Below are 8,286 nucleotides of genomic sequence, written 5' to 3'. Positions count from 1 at the left end.
CACCGATATGGACAATCTAAATTGATATCAGTTGCATTTGTTCGATACGATATCGATATATACATCGGTTTATACAAAACATTGCAACTGTGTGAACGTTCACCTTTCTATTCACTTCCATGGCTCCCTGAAGGCAAGAGAACTGCTTGCTGATTGGCCTGTTGGGACAAATATACACTGCTCAAAAAAATAAAGGGAACACTTAAACAACACAATGTAACTCCAAGTCAATCACACTTCTGTGAAATCAAACTGTCCAATTAGGAAGCAACACTGATTGACAATACATTTCAAATGCTGTTGTGCAAATGGAATAGACAAAAGGTGGAAATTATAGACAATTAGCAAGACACCCCCAAAAAAGGAGTGATTCTGCAGGTGGTGACCACAGACAACTTCTCAGTTCCTATGCTTCCTGGCTGATGTTTTGGTCACTTTTGAATGCTGGCGGTGCTCTCACTCTAGTGGTAGCATGAGACGGAGTCTACAACCCACACAAGTGGCTCAGGTAGTGCAGCTCATCCAGGATGGCACATCAATGCGGGCTGTGGCAAAAAGGTTTGCTGTGTCTGTCAGCGTAGTGTCCAGAGCATGGAGGCGCTACCAGGAGACAGGCCAGTACATCAGGAGACGTGGAGGAGGCCGTAGGAGGGCAACAACCCAGCAGCAGGACCGCTACCTCCACCTTTGTGGCAGGAGGTGCACTGCCAGAGCCCTGCAAAATGACCTCCAGCAGGCCACAAATGTGCATGTGTCTGCTCAAACGGTCAGAAACAGACTCCATGAGGGTGGTATGAGGGCCCGACGTCCATAGGTGGGGGTTGTGCTTACAGCCCAGCACCGTGCAGGACGTTTGGCATTTGCCAGAGAACACCAAGATTGGCAAATTCGCCACTGGCACCCTGTGCTCTTCACAGATGAAAGCAGGTTCACACTGAGCAAATGAGCACATGTGACAGACGTGACAGAGTCTGGAGACGCCGTGGAGAACGTTCTGCTGCCTGCAACATCCTCCAGCATGACCGGTTTGGCGGTGGGTCAGTCATGGTGTGGGGTGGCATTTCTTTGTGGGGCCGCACAGCCCTCCATGTGCTCGCCAGAGGTAGCCTGACTGCCATTAGGTACCGAGATGAGATCCTCAGACCCCTTGTGAGACCATATACTGACACATGCACTTTTGTGGCCTGCTGGAGGTCATTTTGCAGGGCTCTGGCAGTGCACCTCCTTGCACATAGGCGGAGGTAGCGGTCCTGCTGCTGGGTTGTTGCCCTCCTACGGCCTCCTCCACGTCTCCTGATGTACTGGCCTGTCTCCTGGTAGCGCCTCCATGCTCTGGACACTACGCTGACAGACACAGCAAACCTTTTTGCCACAGCTCGCATTGATGTGCCATCCTGGATGAACTGCACTACCTGAGCCACTTGTGTGGGTTGTAGACTCCGTCTCATGCTACCACTAGAGTGAGAGCACCGCCAGCATTCAAAAGTGACCAAAACATCAGCCAGGAAGCATAGGAACTGAGAAGTGGTATGTGGTCACCAACTGCAGAATCACTCCTTTTTTGGGGGTGTCTTGCTAATTGCCTATAATTTCCACCTTTTGTCTATTCCATTTGCACAACAGCATGTGAAATGTATTGTCAATCAGTGTTGCTTCCTAAGTGGACAGTTTGATTTCACAGAAGTGTGATTGACTTGGAGTTACATTGTGTTGTTTAAGTGTTCCCTTTATTTTTTTGAGCAGTGTATATGTTCTAGTATATTGTAGTAGTATAGAATAATATCATTTTCAAATGTTTTTGCACTTCAAATATATCTGGGTATTTGTATTTTTATGTATTTTTTGCTAATCTTTATCAAGGGTGCCAATAATAGTGGAGGTTGTATTAAATGTTAGTATGTAGTGATTAAACAGTGAGACTATCCTTATCCTTTGTAGCTCAGTTGGTAGAGCATGGCACTTGTAGCACCAGGGTAGTGGGTTTGAGTCCTGGGATGCACGCATGATTGTCTGCTGAATAGTATGTATTGTGATTAAAGCAAATATTTCATAATGAACTTTGATTTTGCATACAGCTGTGAGTTTTGTACTTATAGTATTGAAAATGTATCACTATTAAACAGCGGACATTTGCACCAAACACTGAGGACAGTGAGCCTGGACATTTCAAAGTTGTTTTGGTATTGGTAGCTTTTACAGTTTTGTCGCTACATGTGCCAGCGGAAAGAGAATAATAATATGTCGGATTTCTAAAGTTGTTCTTGCTTTCAGCAAGCACATTGACTCTAACTAATAAATGTTCCATCCTCATTCTCGACTCTCGAAATGTCATACAACACATGTCAACATGATGGCGCTATAATAAAGGAAATTAGAAGCAACTTGTTTTACTGTAGCAAACAGTCTTTAGTTAATAAAGTATCTTGAATGGTCGCTCTCCGTTTAGGTTACTCAAGAGTCATGAGAAGAAAGAGTAATGAGAAGAAGCTCAGGTATGAAGGCGAAACTTGATTTATTTGTACAAGTTCAGTGTACTGCTTTTCAAGCACATTTGATGTGAAAATCAACGAGACGTGAAGATCAACGTGTGCCAATGCGCAATCGCGGCGCAAGGTTGACGCTCATGAATGCATCAAAGTTGTCCACAGAGTTCCATCAAAGATGGCGTCTCAGCGTCGGCAAATGATGCAAAGCGTAAGAAAAAAACGATTTCTCCCTTTTGTAGACGTGCCTATTGTTTAAAAAAAACTCCAGTCACATTTTGTTGTTTGAATAAAGTAATCTAACTCTCCAAAGGACAATTGAAACAACTACTTCACGGGCCCTGTGCGGGTGTGCCGCAAACAGCAACATCCGCCGCTAGCCTAGCGTGGCTAAGAACATTGCTAGCTTAGTCAGCTAGCTAACTAAGTTTGAGTTCTTCACTTGGCAATTTATATGTATTTAGCTAGTTACTATTTAAGTGGCGATTTTCTTAGCCACGGGTCAGTTGAGTTTTATCCGAATAATTGGTTCTATCTACAGTAGCTAGCCAATGGTAGTGAAGAAAGGGATATTTTCTGAACGCACTTAGGCTCACAGTGTAATATTAGCAGAAAACTAAGTTTCTATGTGAATATTGTAGTTTCTGTGGTCGTCAAAGCCTAAACTGAAGCAGGAGTCTGATGAGACAATTAAGTAGGCCAAGTAGCAGGACAATTTCAATGGTTGTCAGAAAATTCTGAACACTAAAACCATAGAACTAGGCTACGTAAGTACGATCGCTATGACTAACACAATAGCTAATGTCATTCTTCAATCTCCACCCTGGTAGCATCAGAGCTGGACAGATGACCTGCCCCTGTGTCAGATGTGCGGGGTGGGCACGGCCCCCAACTGTACCTACGGACCCGACGGAAAGGACACCCAGAGCCATCCCAACGAGGACGGACACTTCAGGTTCAGGTAACTAAGACACCTGAGCCTGATTCACACTTTAAGGCCAAACCCAGCTGTCCTGGCCTGGTTACATATCCACCATAGCTACGGAAACCATGCTGGAAGGACCATATAACAAAAAAACATATTCAAGCCAGCATAGTTTGGCTTGGCAGTCTGAAAATGCTACTGAAGCCATGAATATGTCCCTGTATACCAGCATTGCCCAAACAAGGGGTCGTGACTTATTTTGAAAATGTGGTTGTTAGATAACCCCCTCCATTGCTTGGTTCCTAGAAACTCTGTTAGCCACTAGATGCGGTTGTCAGATTACAGAAACCCTCAAAGAATTAAAAAAACATCAAATTTTGATTAATGCCCATATCTATGGGGTGAACTACCACAGTGTGCAATCACAGCAGCTGTGACCTTTTGCCACAAGAAAAGGGCAACCAGTGAAGAACAAACACCATTGTAAATACAAACTATATTCATGTTTATTTATTTTTTTGCAAGTAATGTTTAGTGAATTTTGTGTTTATTATCTACTTCACTTGCTTTGGCAATGTAAACAGATGTTTCCCATACCAATAAAGCTCTTGAATGGAACTGTAATGAACAGAGCAGTTTTTATTTATTTCACCTTTATTTAACCAGGTAGGCAAATTGAGAACACGTTCTGATTTACAATTGCGACCTGGCCAAGATAAAGCAAAGCAGTTCGACACATACAACAACACATAGTTACACATGGAGTAAAACAAACATACAGTCAATAATACAGTGAAAAATAAGTCTATATACAATATGAGCAAGTGAGGTGAGATAAGGGAGGTGAAGGCAAACAAAATATATATATATAAATAAATAAAATATAAAAAGGCCATGGTGGTGAAGTAAATACAATATAGCAGGTAAAAAATAACACTGGAATGGTTGGTTTGCAGTGGAAGAAGGTGCAAAGTAGAGATAGAAATAATGGGGTGCAAAGGAGCAAAATAAATAAATACAGTAGGTAAAGAGGTAGTTGTAATGTTTTTCCTATAATTGTGGCTCTATCTTTTGAACGATTTATGGCCCCATTACTGAAAGATGAGCCTCTCAGAAACACGTATGTGTCTGCTGTTTCCCTCTACAATGCCCACAAGCCTCAGTAGAACAGATTGGACAAGACCACACACTGCATCAGACTAGGGGAGGTGTCTGCTGTTTCCCTCTACAATGCCCACAAGCCTCAGTAGAACAGATTGGACAAGACCACACACTACATCAGACTAGGGGAGGTATCTGCTGTTTCCCTCTACAATGCCCACAAGCCTCAGTAGAACAGATTGGACAAGACCACACACTACATCAGACTAGGGGAGGTATCTGCTGTTTCCCTCTACAATGCCCACAAGCCTCAGTAGAACAGATTGGACAAGACCACACACTACATCAGACTAGGGGAGGTATCTGCTGTTTCCCTCTACAATGCCCACAAGCCTCAGTAGAACAGATTGGACAAGACCACACACTACATCAGACTAGGGGAGGTGTCTGCTGGGTGGAACTAGGCCCTATCTTTCTACACAAAAGATCATACAAAATTATTGCCTGATGAGCTTCTGAACTTCCCAATACCTTTCTGATGCATTTCAGTCACCTCAAACTAGGTCCGGGCTTTAGTATCATGGCAAGTAAATAAAACATGAAGCCGAAATAACTTCTTTAGGAAAACAGCCCTTATGTTGGAAACAAACATTATTTTGTCATCCAGAGTCACATGTATTTCTTTTCCAGTCTCTTGCACACAATATTTTACATACAGACGTTTTTTAAAGGACCAGAGAGTTAATACTGTTTTTTTTTTAAATTTTTGCCATGGAAACAATATCACAATATTGATATCGTCCCAGCCCTACTTCAAACCATTCTTCCTTCATATTGATATACTGTCAAAAGTACTGTCAGAGTGATTTGTAATAGACTGTCGTAGCCCCAATTAAAAAAGTAAACATTGGCCGTTGTTGATTACATCACGTTTTACATGGTGGGGTCGTGGGCCGAAAAAGAGAAAGCCCTGCTGTATTACCCACACCCGTATGTAGCTTCCATGCTCACACTTTCCAAGGCTGGTGATCTGTGCAGATTACACAGCCAGTGAGAGTTCTAGGAATGTTGACCATTCAGACAAAGAGTTGTTTTCTGTCCAATCAGAGGTGAGGATGACTGTTTCCTGTACAGGGTTCGATGGGAGCAGTGTCCAGCTTTGTGTCTCAATGGGTGAGTTAGTTGTTGCATGGCGCGGTGCCCCCGTGGGTGGAGATTTCTCCTTAGTACCAATGGAATGGTCTAAAATAATCAAACTCTGCCTACAAGGGGGATCCGGGCCATGCAAAACAAACTTGACCAGTGTCTCGCAACAGACCAATCAAACATAAGAGTTGTTCTTGTTTTGCCCACTCAGACAAAGAGTTGTTTCTTTCTGTCCAATCAGAGGTGAGGAAGGCTGTTTCCTGTATGGAGTGTTTAATGGGTTTGATGGGAGCAGAGTGTCCAGCTTCGTCTCTCAGTGTCTGACAGCAGAACTGCTTCTGGGACAGCTCAAGTCTACACACACTGACGCTGATGTCCGCAGAATTCTCTCACAGGTAGGTGTGTGTGTGTGTGTGTGTGTGTGTGTGTGTGTGTGTGTGTGTGTGTGTGTGTGTGTGTGTGTGTGTGTGTGTGTGTGTGTGTGTGTGTGTGTGTGTGTGTGTGTGTGTGTGTGAGAAAGAGAGATGTCGACTGTTATGTCATTGAATCAGCGTGTCTGCCTGCCTGTCTGTTCTAGGTAGTATTCATTCGCAGAAGCATCACATCATAAGAAATGCTATTTGAATGTTTATACCATTGGTTCTGTTGTTTTATCCTAAGGCCTTCGACGTTGTAGAGAAGAGTTACTTTGAGACAATCGGTGACGCTCTTGCAGAGAAGGCTACTATTATATCTCAACTACCTGAGGTAAGCATGGCACTCTGTCACTCACTCACACACACAGTGCAGACTTGAGACTATTATTATAGCGTGTTAAGTTTCCTTCTACTACTTAGATTTCGGAACTTTTTGCACCGTTGATTTCCATGGCAACCACAGTTTTAATTCACATTAGAATGTACTCATTGGGAATCAATATAGTCTCATTAGCCATTTAATCGACCTTAACTAACATTCTTAAATCTCTTAATCTCCTCTCTCCTATTACCATCTTCATCTTTTTTTTTGACCCCCCTCTCCCTCCCTCCCTGCTTCCCCTACATCTCCCTCCCCCCTCCACCAGGGAGTATCGTTCCACCAGCTCTCCCCCCAGAGTCAGAAGCTTTCTGAGCGGCTGAAGGACCTGGAACAGGAAGTGTCTGGTGGAGCTACCGCTGTTGTGGCTCTGATACACAACAACAAGCTCTACATCGCCAACGTGGGTACGTACTGTTCAACACACACACACACACACACACACACACACACACACACACACACACACACACACACACACACACACACACACACACACACACACACACACACACACACACACACACACACACAGGAAGCTCACATGCAGGCACACATGCAGGAGCACAGCCTTGCACTAACACGACCACAGCCATGTAAACATACAAACACAATTACACCTCCTAGGGCTTTTCATGTCCTCACTGACCTTTTACACCAACATGTTACAATGACATTTACTTCTCTGAATCAGAACACCTGTTAGAAATGATATTCAGAACGTCAACAGGCCTTGTTCCAGCCTTTCTGCCCTGTAACTCTTTTCTTCGTCAACATCTGTGTGTGTGTGTGTGTGTTTGTGTGTGTCTGTGTCTGTGTGTCTGTGTCTGTGTGTGACCCCCCGAAGCCAGAGAGAGGAAAAACATTTAAACATATTATTTGAGAAAAATCCAAAAGCCAGACCACTCTGGTAGGAAATTAGAATTGTAGCCCAAAGCCAGAAAGAGATTTCTGAAATGAACACACACATTCCCAGAGGATTTCACCGTGGGTTGATATAACAACCAGACGCATTCTCATAATCATTTCTCATTGGTCCAGTAGGCCTTATACCATCTGTTTGGCTATTCCATCCAGACGTGTGTGTGTGTGTGTGTGTGTGTGTGTGTGTGTGTGTGTGTGTGTGTGTGTGTGTGTGTGTGTCAGTCATTGGTTCATAGAAAATAAACTCCACTGGTGATTTAAGTCCTCCATAATTGTAAAGGATCTTTAAAGCTACGATTTGGTCTCAACTATTCCAGACTGGCCATTTGGGGTCCTTTTTTCCCTCCGTGGTTAGCCGCCTCTCTGCCCGTCTCAAATTGGGATTTGGGGGCCAAATAAAAGACAAAGGAAGAAGGGGGAGGAATGAAGGGAAAAGACCCTTGGGGTTTTCAAGTGTCGGAATAAGGGCAGAAAAGTATTTATTTTATAGGAGGAGAAAAAACAAAAGGTTGTTCATTACGGGGGGGGGGGTGGAGAGGAGGAAGAGGAGGCTTCAGTCTACCTCACCAGCTATGTACAGGTCAGGGTCAAAGTGGAGAGGAGGAAGAGGAGGCTTCAGTCTACCTCACCAGCTATGTACAGGTCAGGGTCAAAGTGGAGAGGAGGAAGAGGAGGCTTCAGTCTACCTCACCAGCTATGTACAGGTCAGGGTCAAAGTGGAGAGGAGGAAGAGGAGGCTTCAGTCTACCTCACCAGCTATGTACAGGTCAGGGTCAAAGTGGAGAGGAGGAAGAGGAGGCTTCAGTCTACCTCACCAGCTATGTACAGGTCAGGGTCAAAGTGGAGAGGTGACCTTGGCAATGAAATGGAACCTTTAAGGGAGAAAAGTGTTTCCAGCTGTGGAGTCACCTG

General features: G+C 44.1%; 1 long non-coding RNA gene across 1 annotated transcript; it reads left to right on the top strand.

Moving 5' to 3' along the window:
- Positions 1 to 3,353: 3,353 nt before the first annotated feature.
- Positions 3,354 to 6,892, top strand: LOC129839700 (uncharacterized). Its single transcript, XR_008757065.1, has 4 exons — positions 3,354 to 3,444; positions 5,897 to 6,050; positions 6,316 to 6,402; positions 6,719 to 6,892. It is a non-coding gene; the product is annotated as an uncharacterized LOC129839700 (long non-coding RNA).
- Positions 6,893 to 8,286: the final 1,394 nt, after the last annotated feature.

Source organism: Salvelinus fontinalis, chromosome 40 (genome assembly GCF_029448725.1).
Source record: "Salvelinus fontinalis isolate EN_2023a chromosome 40, ASM2944872v1, whole genome shotgun sequence".
Lineage (NCBI taxonomy): Eukaryota > Metazoa > Chordata > Actinopteri > Salmoniformes > Salmonidae > Salvelinus > Salvelinus fontinalis.
This window is presented reverse-complemented; position numbering and strand designations above follow the sequence as displayed.